This window comes from Tachypleus tridentatus, chromosome 4 (genome assembly GCF_004210375.1).
Source record: "Tachypleus tridentatus isolate NWPU-2018 chromosome 4, ASM421037v1, whole genome shotgun sequence".
Classification (NCBI taxonomy): domain Eukaryota; kingdom Metazoa; phylum Arthropoda; class Merostomata; order Xiphosura; family Limulidae; genus Tachypleus; species Tachypleus tridentatus.
The window spans coordinates 47,049,671-47,065,344 of NC_134828.1; the positions used below are offsets into that span (position 1 = coordinate 47,049,671).

The 15,674-nt window shown below is 33.3% G+C and overlaps 1 long non-coding RNA gene across 30 annotated transcripts in view; it reads right to left on the reverse strand.

Annotated features, from left to right (window-relative positions):
- The window catches only part of LOC143249062 (uncharacterized), a 241,299-nt gene that overhangs the window by 65,949 nt on the left and 159,676 nt on the right, over window positions 1–15,674 (reverse strand). For 16 of the 30 annotated variants that reach the window (XR_013027457.1, XR_013027455.1, XR_013027460.1 and 13 more), the window contains one exon: window positions 12,400–14,118. The exons of 8 other annotated variants lie outside the window; for them this stretch is intronic. This is a non-coding gene — a long non-coding RNA (uncharacterized LOC143249062). Of the gene's footprint in view, window positions 1–12,399; window positions 14,119–14,481; window positions 14,541–15,674 lie in introns of those variants that run through there. 6 more of the 30 variants (XR_013027462.1, XR_013027464.1, XR_013027461.1 and 3 more) reach the window with 2 other exon arrangements.

The following is a 15,674-nucleotide window of genomic DNA, read 5'->3' on the forward strand; positions in this document are numbered from 1 at the left end:
CAGTTCAGACCTCGACTTCACCCTCTAATGACTCTGTGCTGTTTTTTTTTTAATTTCGCGTAAAGCTACACAAAGACTATCTTGGCTAGCCGTCCATAATATAGCAGTGTAAGACTAAAGGAAAGGCAGCTAATAATCACCACTGACCGCCAACTCATGTGCTACTATTTTACCAACGAATAGTAAAACTATCAGTCACATTATAATGACTCCATAGATGAAAGGGCGAGCATCTTTGGTGTGTGCGACGGGGATCCGAACCCTCGACCCTCAAATTACGAGGAGAGGGTAAAGAATATTTTTGTAAAAGAAAGACGTTAGGGATATCAGAAGAAAACTAAAGCCCTGAAACTAAGAATGAAACTAAAAATATATTCTTTCCGTATTTCATAATAGTTTAATTTTATGTCGCTAGGGAAAGCACACAATTTTCGTTCGTAAGGCCTTGGTACATTTCATTGCAGGAACATATCTTCCAAAATAATTTTTCTATCAATAAATAAATGTTCAAATTAATGTTGCAACTACTAGGCAGTTGAAGTATTCAATCAACTGAATGATCTGTGTTTGTGTTACTGATGTTTCATTTTAATAACTCCAGTTTCTTAATAATCGAAGCAATGCGTTCTATACTGGTCGTCTTTTTTTCAACTCTTCATTGGAGCCAAACCTGGAATTGTGTCTGCGGTATTTGATAATCGTGTGTGTTGGACTGAGGCCTGAAGAGGGGGGTCAGGGGTATTAAAGTCCTGGGGCCCGAGGAAATATGGGATAAAGAGTAATGCATTCGTATTTTAATAATGTACTTAACGCAATATTGCGGTACTGCGGAAAATCGCTTTGCCTCAAAAAATGTAAATTGTCAACACATCTGGCTTCCACCCACCAGAAAAAAAAAATTATACGCTTATGGATGTACCACAAATTTATGAAGACTTCAAAAAGGGGGCCGGGAACATAACTGTCCCCTACCCTCCTGACCTACCTCTCGATGCCCCTTGTTGAACTTTCTAGGCTTCTTTGGACTTGAAAGTGGTTTTTAATTATATATTGTCACATTTATGTCCAGGTATTTTTCTCTAAACCTATTTTCATTGGATTATTACTGGGGAAGGCAGGAATGAGTACTGCCTCCCCCCTACCTTGCGCGACATGGTTTGTCAGACGTGTCGTTCATTAGGAACACTTTGTAATCTACTACTATAAGCTCTCTGTATATTGCTCATGATGGTGAAGCTATGGACCGTCTGCAGCACTTTGATTCTGCATGATATGTTGCAACACTATCTTCCTCTGCCGTTTTCCAGAAGTTATTTGAACGTGGCTGTTTTTCCCACAATAAACCGTCCATCACTATGAGACCTGCCAGTCTGAATATAAAGAGGATGACTTTCTATTCTTCTCCATTTGAGATACATCATGACTTTGCAACTGTTACACTTACTCAGTTTGATCGCGTGTTGAAGATCGAACACGAGTGACATCTATCTCGTCCAGTCATTTGAACAAGTACTCGTTGCATGAATATTGATGTGAAGACTCCAAAGAGTCGAGTGCCAAAGTTTGTGAAGATTGGTAGTTATGTGGTAATGGTAAACTACGCTGGTATGTTCCATCGTTTTGGTCGTGAGAGGCATCTTTTCTGTTCCTGTGATATTTTCCATGCCAGAAGTATATGGACTTTGGGCATAATGGCGACGAATGTACTTTGTGTTGTGAAATCTGTGGGGAGGGACACAGTTCCTCGTCTTGCCTTCAGAGGGCGCCCTACTACGCTAGTGAAAGTGAGGCTAGTTCTCAGTCCATTTCTTTGTTCAAACTTTCTATTTTACTGCTTCCAGATAAACTTTACAGTGAGGTTGAATGAGACGTGGGTTTTTCCTGACACCTTATTTCTCTTATTTCTCCGTTCATCAAGGTTCGTGTTAAGATTGCCCATGTACGAAAATGAGACCTCTGGGCGCATATATCAAAATAAGCACATACGATCACATCTAGCAAAATAAAAACCTGCGTGCGCATGTCCCAAAATAAGTACCTGCGCGCTCATCTTTCAATTAATGCACATGAACGCATAATTACGAAAATGTATAACTTGCTTGCACATGTACCCATATTAGCACCTGCGCGCATGTGCTAAATCAAGCACCTATCACAAGGTGCTTGGACACAATCAATGGAATATATTAAAGAACAGAAGTAAGTGCAATAAACGAAATACAAAATAAAATTGAAAGAAAACCTACACTGAGATAAAACCAAACGATTCATTATTGACTCAACACGAGCGTGACAGAGTGGGCAGCACCCAGACGTACTGGTACCATGAAGATACAGATGCTTCCATACAGGTAAAATGTTGTGAATAATGCACTAACAGAAAACCTACAGGTACAGGTCAACATGATGCAAAGCGACACGAATCCAAATATAATCCCAAGAGAGATAATGTTGCCCAGTTTAGTGAAAATGTTGAGAGACCAGTAAATGATAAAGAGAATGAGGCTACAATGACAAAACATCAAAACCACTAACCTCTCTGACAATGATGAACAGCTGGAAATACTGGAGAAAAGAGTCCAAGTACATGGGAAACAACAAGGAAAGTAGAGAGCTAAAAACCTTGAGTTCCACACCCAACGAGAAGCGAGAGAACGGACAACAGGGATTGCCATCCCAAAACAGACATTACACAGATAAGATAAACAGTAATGATAAACATTTTATCCTAATACACGGAATTTCAAGATACCCATTATCAGAAGATAAATGTAGAGAGAGCCACGAGACAAATAAGAAAATGATATGACGATCAATAATCCATAAACAACTTTTCTCCAGGAGAAATGCAACACCGACATACCGCATAAGAGGTAAGACCTGTTGATGAAGAAATTACAAATTATGTATAATATAAGCAGGACTGGAACAAAAAATCGTTCATAATATAATGGAGAAGACAAAAACATCAAACCAAAGAACGTCAAGAGAGGAAAGGAACCAAACCACAAAGCATTTTAAACAAGACTTTGCTAATGTCAAGTCAAACGGAATATTAAAGGAAGATGCGAGATGGCCCAACCATCTGGCCTTGAGAATATTTGTTTGAGCTTTACTTATCTGAGAGTAACGTCTCCATCACAGCAAGAGCAGTACCATGGAAGAAGGCCAGATGTAAAGATGTTTTCATCATGTGTATGGCTACACAAGTCCAACAGGAACCTCATGAGATAACTGAATACTTTGAAGCGTGATAAAAATAAAAAAGAAACATTCTCAGTGCTTATTTTGAAAATGCTCGCGCAGATACGTATTTTGGTACATAAGCGTGCAGGTTCTAAATTTTTGTACATGTAAGCGCATGTGCATGAATTGACAGAAGCACGCAAAGGAGCTTACTTTGGTACATGCGCATCAAGGATCTTTTTTTCGTTATCCGCGCGCATCTACTTATATTGGTAAATGGGAGCACAGGTGTTTATTTTGGTACATGCGCCCACAAGTGCTCATTTTCGTACATGCGCACGCATGTGCTTATTTTAATACATGCACACTCAAGTGTTTATCTTCGTACATGTGTGTTAAGGAGCTTATTTTGGTGCATGCGCGTGCTAGTACGTTAATTGCTAGATGCGCGTGCACTTGCTTATTTTCATACATGTGCGATCAGGCGCTTGTTTGGTAGATGCGCACGCTAGTGCTTATTTTTTTCATGAGCGCGAAGTTAGTAAAATTGTAGATTCCTCGCAGGTGCGTGACTTGGTACAATGGTGTTCACATATTTCAGCAAATAATACGGATTCATTGTTTTTGCTTTCTTTAAAATTATTATAAGCTTCTAATTATTTTTTAGTATGTACAGGCTAGCAAAGATGTTAATCAAACAACGGATTTTGTCTGCAATGAACAGAATCAAAAAGGATTGAGATCATGGAAATTGGTGGTTAAGGAGATGTCAAAAGTTTCTTCAAATCTTAGGTATGATGTATGGAAGTATTGTCGTCTTCGGAGTAGCTGCATACAGTTAATCACAAATCATACTGAGATATTCATTCTAAAAACACGAAAAGTTCATCGTATGTCAGGAAAATATGCTTCAAATCTTGAATCCACCACCAGAGACTTGAATATTTGGGACACATAAGAGGGGCGATTTATTCTCGTGGATATTTCTTAATATTTCTTCTACCTATGTAAATAAACAACAACAACAAAAAAAGTGGTCTACACTTTTGGATCATGGGTGTGTTATAAGAGTAAGGTCAAATTTCATTCTTTAGTCAAACAATAGTAAATTACAATTGGCAGTGGATACTGTTGATTGACTGCTGTCACTATAGTATTTCCATTCAAAGTTAAGGAATTCATAGAGCAAACAGCTCTTGAATCGTTTTGTTAGACTATTCAAAAGAAAGGAAATCAACAATAAATCAGATTAGGTCAACATGTTTCCTTGGGTGTTTGGAATTGCTTGTTTTGGCTTCATCTGACGAAAAGATTTGAAGTATGTATTGGCATTAAAACTTGATTCAACTGTCCGAATGGTTTTTAGAACAATATTATTGTAACTTTATTTCTGGCAAAAGTTGTATTTCGTGTAACTTCCTGAGAATTGGTATGCCAGAAGATTCGTATACATATGCAGTATGAAGGAATATTAATTGTAGTTTGTTTATAATTAGAAAACAACAGACCAGATAATGGTTTCAGAGGAAGGGTAAGATTATAATATGAAAAATTCAGTTCTTTCACATTACAGCAACAAGATAATTTCAGTGCTTTTACATTGCAGCAACAAGATAATTTTACCACATGAATCACATTCTAAATACTATTATTTCGAAATTTTTTTATATAAAGTATGAAAACGTTAACCCTAGTTACAACATAAATTCATGTGTTCTTTCATTTTAATGTTGCATTAGAACCCTTGTATGACACACCTACATTGTAAATGTAACGTAAATCGGTTGCAGGAATTATTCGACGCTGAAGAGAAAGCGGATTGAAAAACGTTTAATTTATAAAATTCATATTAACCTGTTACTTTGTCGTATAAAAGAGCGTACAGAATCATATGTATAAAACTATTTCACATTGCGTATTAATATACTGCAGACAATAAATTATTATTTATTTTCTTAAAATCAGATACACGCTCATCTATGTTACGTAGCAGGAGAAAAACTCCATTCACAAACAATCGAAAAATCAGAATATCTTGTTGCAAAATCAGCAGTTACTAAAACATGTAGCAAGTAGCAAATTAATCCTTGTATATCTATATCTGTTGAATGAAAGAAGAAATCACTGACTCAACTCCAATCATCCATACATGAAAATAGTAAAGAAAACAAAATCTGAAACACGTATGCGCGCACATGTACCAAAATCAACACTTGCGAGAGCATGTACCAATTTTCGCACATGCGCACGCTGCTACAAAAATCAACACTTGCGTGAGCATATACTTATTTTCACACCTGTTCGCGCATCTACAAAAATCAAGACTTGTGCGTGCTTGTACTATTTTTGCACTTGTGTGCACATGCAACAATTTATGCCCCTGCGCGCACATGTACGAAAATCAGCACTTGCGCGTACAAAAACCAATTTACGCACCTGCGCGCGCTTCTATGACAATCAACACTTGCGCGAGCATGTACCAATTTATCCAGGTGGGTTTAGACGTTTGACTCGCGATCTGTGCGTCGCAGGTTCGAATTCTCGTCACACCAAACATGCTCGCCCTTTCAGTCATGGGGCTTTATAATGGGACGATCAATCCCTCTATTCTTTGGTAAAAGAGTAGCCCAAGAGTTGGCGGTGAGTAGTGATGACTAGTGCTTTCCCTCTAGTCTTACACTGCTGAATTAGGGACGGCTAGCGCAGATAGCCCTCGTGTAGCTTTGCGTGAAATTACAAAAACAATCAAACAAATAACAGGAAAGGAAGTAAACCTAACAATAAAATCTACATACAAGCCATTCTCATTTTTAAAAAGGCGTTCAGGGACCGTGTGAACACATAACAGCAATCTTTAACTTACCACTCAGTTCTGGATACATCCCGGTTTTTTTGAAGCAAGGAATAGTCTTTGTGTTCCATAGAAAAGGAAAACCAGCAAGTAAACCAAACAATTACTCCCCGATCAGCCTGGCCAGCTGTGTAGGAAAAATTCTCGAAAGAATAATTAGTAATAGACTCTCAAATTGTTTAGAAATAACTTGAAAATTACCAGAATTTAGAAAATATAGAGACAGACCACAGATCACCTGGCTATCTAACTTCCTGGAAGATAGAAGTTGAAAAATAAATGTCAGGGGAACCTTATATATGTAAAAACGGCTCGTTTGGGTTGAGAAAATATTTTACGTTGAGGAGCGAACAACGTTTCGACCTTCTTCGGTCATCCTTTTGAACCTGACGATGCCGTTTTAACATATATTTATCTACAAGTGGATTTTCTCGATATCACTGATTATTATTTCATCAGGGGAACCTTCTCCTTTATTCCAGAGGTTGGTGTCCCCCAAGGAGGGGTAATTAGCCCTATTCTGTTCATCAATATGCCCTTAAAACACCCAAACGTGGAGTATGCATCACAATTCGCTGACGATGTTGTGGTCTGGAAAAGTGCTCCCACCCCATCCGTAACAGCGACAAATCTACAACTGTTGTTAGATAATATAGAAGAACACTGTCAGAAATATTGTGTTAAACCAAACTTACCAAAAATCAATTAGTTACATTCACAAACAAAACATAAGAGATCCTTCCAAATTACACACGAGCGAAACACTTTTCCAGACCACAACAAACCTGTTAGATTTAACCTTCAATACGAAACTAACATGGGTGAAACATGCAAATAACATATTTAAAAAAAACTGGAAACGCACAAGTTATGCAAATAATCTAACCGGCAAAAACCAAGGAACCTCACCAGACAACATAATAAAAATCTACAAAACATATATACGACCTACTATGGAATATGCATTTCCAGTATGGTTAAACATAGGACTGAAACACAAATAAAATACAATCAATACAAAACTTAATAATTACTACAGCATACAAAGTATCTCGTAGTACATTGTGAAAATTCATGTACAAATATACAAACCACAGCCAACACACTCTTGCATAGTTCTCTAAATTACTTTGAAAAAAATGGACAAAAAACCGATCCACTGTGTGAACTTGATCACTATTACAAAAATGATGAAACCAAAGTATTAAAATACGTTTTATAATCTAAAAATTGTCAAATTTCCTTCATCTGCAAAACCTCCTAATTGAACACCACTCGTTTTTAAACATTCCAAACCAAAATTGTGAAACAATCACAGCTATAATACACTTTTTGTTCTGCTACTACAATAAGAAAATGTGAGATTGTGTGATTATTACACATTTAGTCAATAAACTATAAAAATTCAGAATGGCCATTTCAGTCACATGTAATCGAAAATTATACACGAATGGTTTACGTTTTGTTTTTTTCAAATTCAAGTGTTTCACTCACATCCTGCTTCCTTCCAACCAACACATAATTTAAGCACTTTATGTACATATATGCTTTTTATGTTTGATTTCCTTTATTTTTCCATGGATATACTTATATGTACACACACACACACACATACATACATACACACTATTGTTCAGCATTCTTTTGGCGCCTTGCAAGTTTATAAGTCTTTAATCGTTTATGAGTTAACGTTTGTTGTTTTTCACGTGTAAATAATATAAATAAGCTATTCTACTTTTAAAATTATTATTTATAATAATTTTATAAAATTTTTAAAGTTTACAAAAAATTTCCAAACAATATGTATGTTAAATATAGTAAAGTAGCAATTTCTAATAAAGAGAAAACTCAATGAAAATATTAGAAATGTAAATAGAATGACACTAGATGACAGCACTACAGGTTCAGGATGAGAAGTTAATTTTTTATTAATGGAAGATTCTTGAAACAAGGCATACAAAAGAGGTGATGAGTTAATAGTGTGAAACTGTCCTCGTTTTCTTGTAAGGAAATTTTTTATTGGAAGTAAAAAAATTGATATATAAAATATTTTTACAGACTCATCTTGTGTTATCCCTATTACTAACAGTAAACCTTCTTGAATTTACAATTGAAGGCAAAGAGAGCTTTGAGAACATGGCTGTATCATGCTAAAAATGTCCCTGGAAAAATGTTAATTTACTTTATTCAGTGAACTTTCTCCAAAGATAATAACAGCTGGGGCAAAATCTTGCTATTTGCCAATCAGCTATTTAAGGGGGAAGATATACATACAAACGTGATCACCAAATGGGAATGACTAGGGTTGTAAAATTTGTACAAGGATTATAACATAGGATAGGAAATCAAAAGATGAAATCTCTAACAGAAAAATGTAAAAGTCTTAACTAAAGATAAATAGCAATGTATAAATAAATTTCTGTTTAATCCAGATTGTTAAATCCTCATTCTTCATATGAAATTATGAAATGATTCAAGCAAATAACTCAAAATATTGAAATATCCTGTATCATGTTAAAAATAAAATTAACTTTCTTTTTCCTTCCCAATCACTGTATTTAATAACATATTAGGACGTATGATTGCATGAACAAAAGAAAGAGGAACACTAAAAAATGTATCAGACAAGGATACATTGCTACAGCTGTACCAAACTATCCTTAAAACATCTCAAACTGAATGTTATGAAATAAAATATAATGCCACAATAATAATGTATGTTGAATAAAGTTGTAATGTTTACTTCCATAAAAATAATTTTACATCATTATAAGCAGAAGTATCAAATGAGAGGAACATCTTGATAGTGTGTCATAAAAATTGTCTTCTTATTTTAGTTGTTAAAAACAAACAGTAACAAAGGCTGTAGATTATATTCATCACGTTTTTATGACCTACAAATGAAATGATGTCTGACAAAAGTACTTGAGGGAGAAGTATATGTATCTAGAGTTGCAGAGTAAATGTCACTACAAAGAACTGTGACTATACAGCAATATCTGTAAGTCACACACAGCCTATAATAAAAAAAATCTACAAAAAATATTTGTTGGAAACTATGTACTAGTCATTCTGTTAACAACTGTATTATTATTTCTTAACTTAAAAAACAACAACCAACATCTTATTGAAGTATGCTTGTTTGTTATTGGATAAAACAATATAGTTTCATATAATATAGTACTGGTAAATACAAACAAATTACTTTTAAAACATTAAAAATAAACATCAGCTAACAAAACAACACTAAGTGTACAATTAACTTTTAATGTATTCTATCCATTCATCCATCCAATATTTTCAGAAATCAAAACAAATAATAACTATACTGTGTACATAAACATATAAATATTGCTCTATATACAACTCAAGCAAAAAAATGGTATTATAAAATAGGATAAATTTACCAAAAATTTATAAACTGATTTTATGGAAATTGTTTGGTTGGCACACAAAAGGAACTTGAAAACTATCTCCCAAAAACTCAGCAACAAAGGTATAAACAGATAGTTACAATAAACTATTTTGTGGAAAAAAAAAGTAACCCACAAACAAAAAAAAACATACAATGTACAACACAGATAAATATCTTTCTTAGTTACTAAAAAAAACATTCCACAAAACTTGATTTCTTCAAACTGAAAAACATCAACATCTAACACAACAAGAAAAATAAGTATGTTATACAGTTTCTTTGTAGCAGTTATAAGTTTATAATGATTAATAAAATATTTTCCAAACACACACACAAAAAAATAGTTCTGACTTGTTTTATTTGAAATCTACTTATAAATATTATGTTTTAAAGTTAGTTTCTCTGATAATTTTTTATTATTTACACAAAAGCAAAAGCATGACAATATTATCAAATTTTATAACTTTTTAACGAGTGTTAAAATCCCAATTGAGTTAAATGGTTTTAGCTGTTTCCAGAAGGGTAAAACTAAACATAAAGAAGCACTTCATAGTTCAAAACATCAAAGCAATATACACATATTTACACTAATTATTCATGTCCACAGTAACATACTATTCTGAAAAAAAAATTGCCTATGGTCAAAACAAAGTAATACAAAAGGCTGGGACAAGAAACAACTAAATGGTGAACATTCAAGAGTAAGCAGTTTGAACCATGATGCAACCACTGAAGTCCAACCTGACAAAATGGATTGTAAACAATTAAGAGTTTTTGTGAAAACATTTAAGAAACACAGAGGCTGATACCTTACAGAAGTTTCCACCCTTCATGATGGTTATTAGCTTACAAATATTTTGAACCCTTAAGACAACTGATGGTCACAGAAAATGTTAACCCTTATCATTAATCTCTGTAACTGTTGAAGGCCTGTGCAAGGGAACTTGCACTATCATTAACAAATTGTTTTATATTAGTTAAAAGGCCACTCTGACTTTTTTCACAACAAAAACAAAACATGAAAGTTTTTTACTCACTATCTAAACATGGCTATCTTTTGCTAGAATTTTATATTGCTCTGTACCTTTTCATTTGTCTGAATCTCTTGAGTATCTAATATGATTCACAATAGGTATTCCATGAATTAAAAAAAACAACATGATATAGTACTATACTTGTACTAACATAAATTAATATGTAAATCACGAGTACTAAGTCTTCTGTTTACAATCAGTAACAGGAGTAATGTTACAAAAATTCTTCTTCATTAACAAATGTTTACTAGTAGTTCTAGTGCTGTAAACATCTACAAGTTTGGGACCTTCAAAATTGGTATTTCATGTAACATACAAATTAAACAAACAGAAGCAGAAACAGTATAGTGCTAGAGAGAAAAAAAAACCCTTAATGTTTAATTACATCTCTCCCATAAGCAGTCAAATTTATAAATGAAAAAGCATGAATGATATTAAAAAAAAGCAACACTTAATGACTGTAATTATGAAAAAAAATGGATCTTAACATATTTTTCATGAAGTATGTATTATTCACACAAACAAAGTAAATAATATTAGCTTATTATTAACTGCAATGGACTATTCCGCTAAAACCTATTTGCAAAGGAAAAGTATTTAACTACACCATTTACCAGATAGTGGGTTTATTTAATGTAAAGTACAATAACTGTTGAAAATTATACCCCATAATAACCTGATGATGTGTCATTCATTGTGAGCCTAAAATGTACAGTACAACATAGCTAATAATTATTTTATCTAATTAGTCAATTACAATTCAACCAGTAGCATACTTATATGACAAGTAAAAGGCACAATTTTAAATGTTTCATAAAAGTTAAGCACAACTAACTTCTTTCAGTGTCAAATTATTAGAGAAACATGTCAAATATTATTCCTATTTTTAAGATTCTTTGAAAGTTCTTTTCCCATTTGTAGACTATCCTACCAAACATTTCTTACAAGCATGAGATGTGAGATTTATTTCAAAATAAACTGAACACTGGCTTTCAGATACGCAGCACGTAAATGGGTTTAATATTAAGTAAAAACCAGCTGCCAGCTAGAACTGTCTGATGTAAGTAGAGGATGAAAAGTCTATACAAATTATACTACTGTGTAATATTACTACAGATATATTTGTTTTGTACATGTAACAAACAAACTGAATTATTCTATAGTAGTAACATCATATGCTCTTCTGCATTAGTTTGGTAAACAACTTTGTCAAATTATTTAGCACCACAAAACAGTCACCTTATAGCAACATCAAGGTACAGCATAGTGACAATCATTTAGCCACTTCTTCATGGTTGTAGTACTGTTTGTTTGTTTTTAGCATCTCCCACTATATTAGAGTATACCATATTAGCAGGGTAACAATCACATTACCCTTTTTTTTCCATTGTCATAGTACTGTGTTTTTTCTAGTGTCTGCCATTAGGTTGCAGCAGTTGTGGTATAGTAACAATCATTTAGCCATTTTTGGATTATTATAACACAATGTATTATGTTACAGCATACCAGTCAACTATACTTAAATTATTGTACATAATACTAACTGTTCTCTCCTGTATTGTCTGCTTACCATTTTACTTCACCACATACCAGGTTAGCAATTTTACTTTGCATCCACATGAAAATGTTTCTTCCAGTAATAACTGGGACCACACTGGAAAAACTGTATTAAGTACCATTCTAAAAATCTCATAAAGGCCCTTGGTGTTTGTTTTCAAAGTACATCTTTACAGATATTGTTTATACAGATGACTCTCTTAACACAACTATATGAGTGTGTTGAATCATAAAGAAGACAGTTTAGATCTATCATAGCTGCTATTTATTAGACCACAAGGTTTGTTTATACTCTAATATCTGTTTGTAACTTTACAATTAGTTGTTAAGTCATATTAAAAAAACACAAGGAATTCAGTTGTGTCACAACAACAGTTTATTAGATGATTCAAGTTCATTATCTACTATCTATATATTACCTTGAGACCAAAGAGTTATGAGCTAGCTATTAAATCAAATGGAAAATTACAAGAGAACTATAACACTGACCCGTGTTTAATGTCTTTTTTTTTATCATTTGTGTTACGATCACAATTTAATTATTTTTTCAAACTTCCCTCAGAATCACACTCTTTCCATATTCCATAACACAATAAATGGGCTAAACAAAAAGTGATTTAAAACTGAGAAATAAAGCAACACATGGGTCAAATAATTTTAATAATTTAGTGTCATAAACGTTTTTGTCTCTCACAAAATTTTAAAACTATATAGCCAAATAATCAAAAACTGGTCAATATATTTTGTTAGAAATAAGTAGAAGGTGCACTTCTTGGCCTAATTTCCCTTTATGGCAGACATTAATATGGTAAGCTCTGCTGCTAGAACTATCCATTTTTAACAAAACTGTGGTAATGATAAGAATCTTTATATTTTATTAATGTTAACTGAAAGCCTGGTTCACTCACTTCTCAGAATAATTTATGTCAATGTTCTTGACATTGAACAGTCACATTTTACTAATTCATTAAACACACAAAACACTGAATGGATACTTTCCATCAAGCCAGTTATTATAGGAAACCAAAATATGTAACAAAGGGAAGAATTAAGTACAATTATACTAATCACTGTTTGATGTTAACTGTCTGATATGTTTTAGGGCAGTTTCTACCAACTTCTTCTTGTCTGCTTCTCTCATCCTTAAGGGAGTAAAGAACATTAATTCACACTAAAAGTATGGATAGGTCAAATTAATATTTTAAAAAATTAGTAAATTATATTATTAAAATTGTACAAATCCTTTTCATTCACAAGCCTGAACAAGACCTACCTAAGAAAAATAAGACCCTTTAAAAAAATGTTGCATTATTTGAAACTTGTATTTTTAGCAATAATTTTATTTCTAAAACAACTTGAAAGGTAGTTATACACTTTTCATAAATAAATAAACATTGGTTCAAAAGCATGAATTATAAAATATAAAGTGTAAACACACCATTGTAAAGTAAAAACAAAAACTTTTTAACTTTATAACACAAATTCATCAATCAATCAACACTTTTACAAGTCTGCACACACACAAATTTGCCCTAAACAATGTTTTAAGTAACACTGCATAACAAATCATTTGCTACTAGAGAAAACTCAAGTGATTCTTGGTAATTAAATAGTTTTGGTTTCTGATATGTAATCAGAATTTGTCTATCACCCCTAGATTTTAAGATACTGTAGTATCTCACTACGTTATCAACAATATGTGTAATACCATACAATCAGCTCAGTTCAATAGGTTTATACTGTGAAATTAAGTTTACATAGAAAGTTTAATGAACAAAAGGAATAAATTTTTGATAACTTCAAACAGTAACTGTATTGTATTGGTGTAAAACTCCATATATATTGTTTATATGTGTTACTTGTTCTTGATAAAATTATAATGACTTGCACCAATTTTGCTTCATTCCCATGCTCACCTTTTCTACCCAGGAACATTTGAGGAGTCCCTCAACTGAGCTTAAAATGGGCAGAGTGATACACCTCTCTCTCAACTGCTTTTCACTCACTCACTCAGTTGGTTACTTTGTCTGGCTCTGTACACACTCAAAACAAAGTCCATCTTCCTCACATCATACCTGTGATATAATCAAATAAAATCAAAATTTTGTTTTTAAAATATTTTAAACTAGTTCTCTGAACATAATTCTTTTATACTTTTTAGATAACTATTTGATGTACTGACTGCTTTCTCTTCAAGTAAAGTCCAAAAACCACCTAAACAGTTTATGCTACATATGTGTTGTACAGTTTCCAAATCTGGCTCCACACAGTGGCTAAATAAAGAAGAGCAATTGTGTCATTGACAATTTCAATGATACAGTGTGAGCCCAAAGATCATCTAACTAACTGTTATTTTTGCATTAATATTTCTGCATATTCAGACAAAACTAAACAATACACTAAATATCCAGAGATTGCATCTGTGATGAAACCAGTACCTCATGGGGATGATTTTCTTGTGTCACATCCAGCAGCAAAGTGGGAAACAGAAGTTATACTGCAAAAAAGACAATGAATCATCTTTACTTCCTTCATTTAGTAATTTTACCCCTGTGGCATCTCAGCATAAATTGCCTCATCTGATCACACAAGATGAGATAAATGATCAGATTTGTGACTTGTTTTATACTGAAACAGCATGGGGAACTTTCATTTACGGCAATGGAATTTATTATAAAAGTCATGCTTCTCACTACAGCATGCAAGATACTTTGTGTTTCTGTACAAATGTTGATACACTAATTGAAGAATCAAGTACTGAATATACTTTCAAGAAAGAAATCATTTTACCAATACATCTAAAGTTAGTGTGAAAACTGTGCTTTTACATAATGGGAACACTAAGCCATTGGTTCCTGTTATTAATGCTCTGAACATAGTAGAACATGCAGCTTATTCCTGAAGCAATCAAATATCCACTACTGCTAAGTCTATAAAGTGAGAAAACCAAACACTGTAGCTTTTTGTCTGTCTGGGATAGCCAATATCATAAAATTCATTTAAAAAAAAAGGAAAGACCAGTGAGAGAATTACGTTCCAGGAAAAAAGAAAGTTGAGTTCCAACTTTCAGTGAATCATCAAGATATGTTTCTTCCCTCACTCCATCTGTCTTTTAAGTTTCAAAAAGTTAGTGAAGTAAAAACTAAAAGGTGGTATCTTTGTTGGGGCCACAGATTTGGGAAGTGCTGATGAATGGTGATTTTGAAACATTACTCAGTCAGAAAGAACTTACTGCGAGGAAATCACTCAAACCTTGTTAAAATTTTCTTAGGAATTTACAGAGATGAAAACTATGTTGTGACGATTAACGATATCCCTGAGAACAAGAGAAAAACTGGGTCCAAGATGTCACTAAAGTTACACTTCTCACACTTTCAATTAAGTTTCTTATCAAATGATCTTGGTGCAGTGAGCAATAATCTTGGTGAGCACTTCCCTTAAGTTATGTCTATAATAGAACAGTAACATCAAGAAAGACAGTGGAATCCTGTGATGACGGAAGATTACTGTTGATTCTTGTAACATGAAACTAACAACATACATAAAAGATGCAACAAGTCAGTCAGGTATTTTGTAAAAAGAAATAAAAAATAATAACATGATGATAGTTTTAAACATAGCTTAAGTGTAT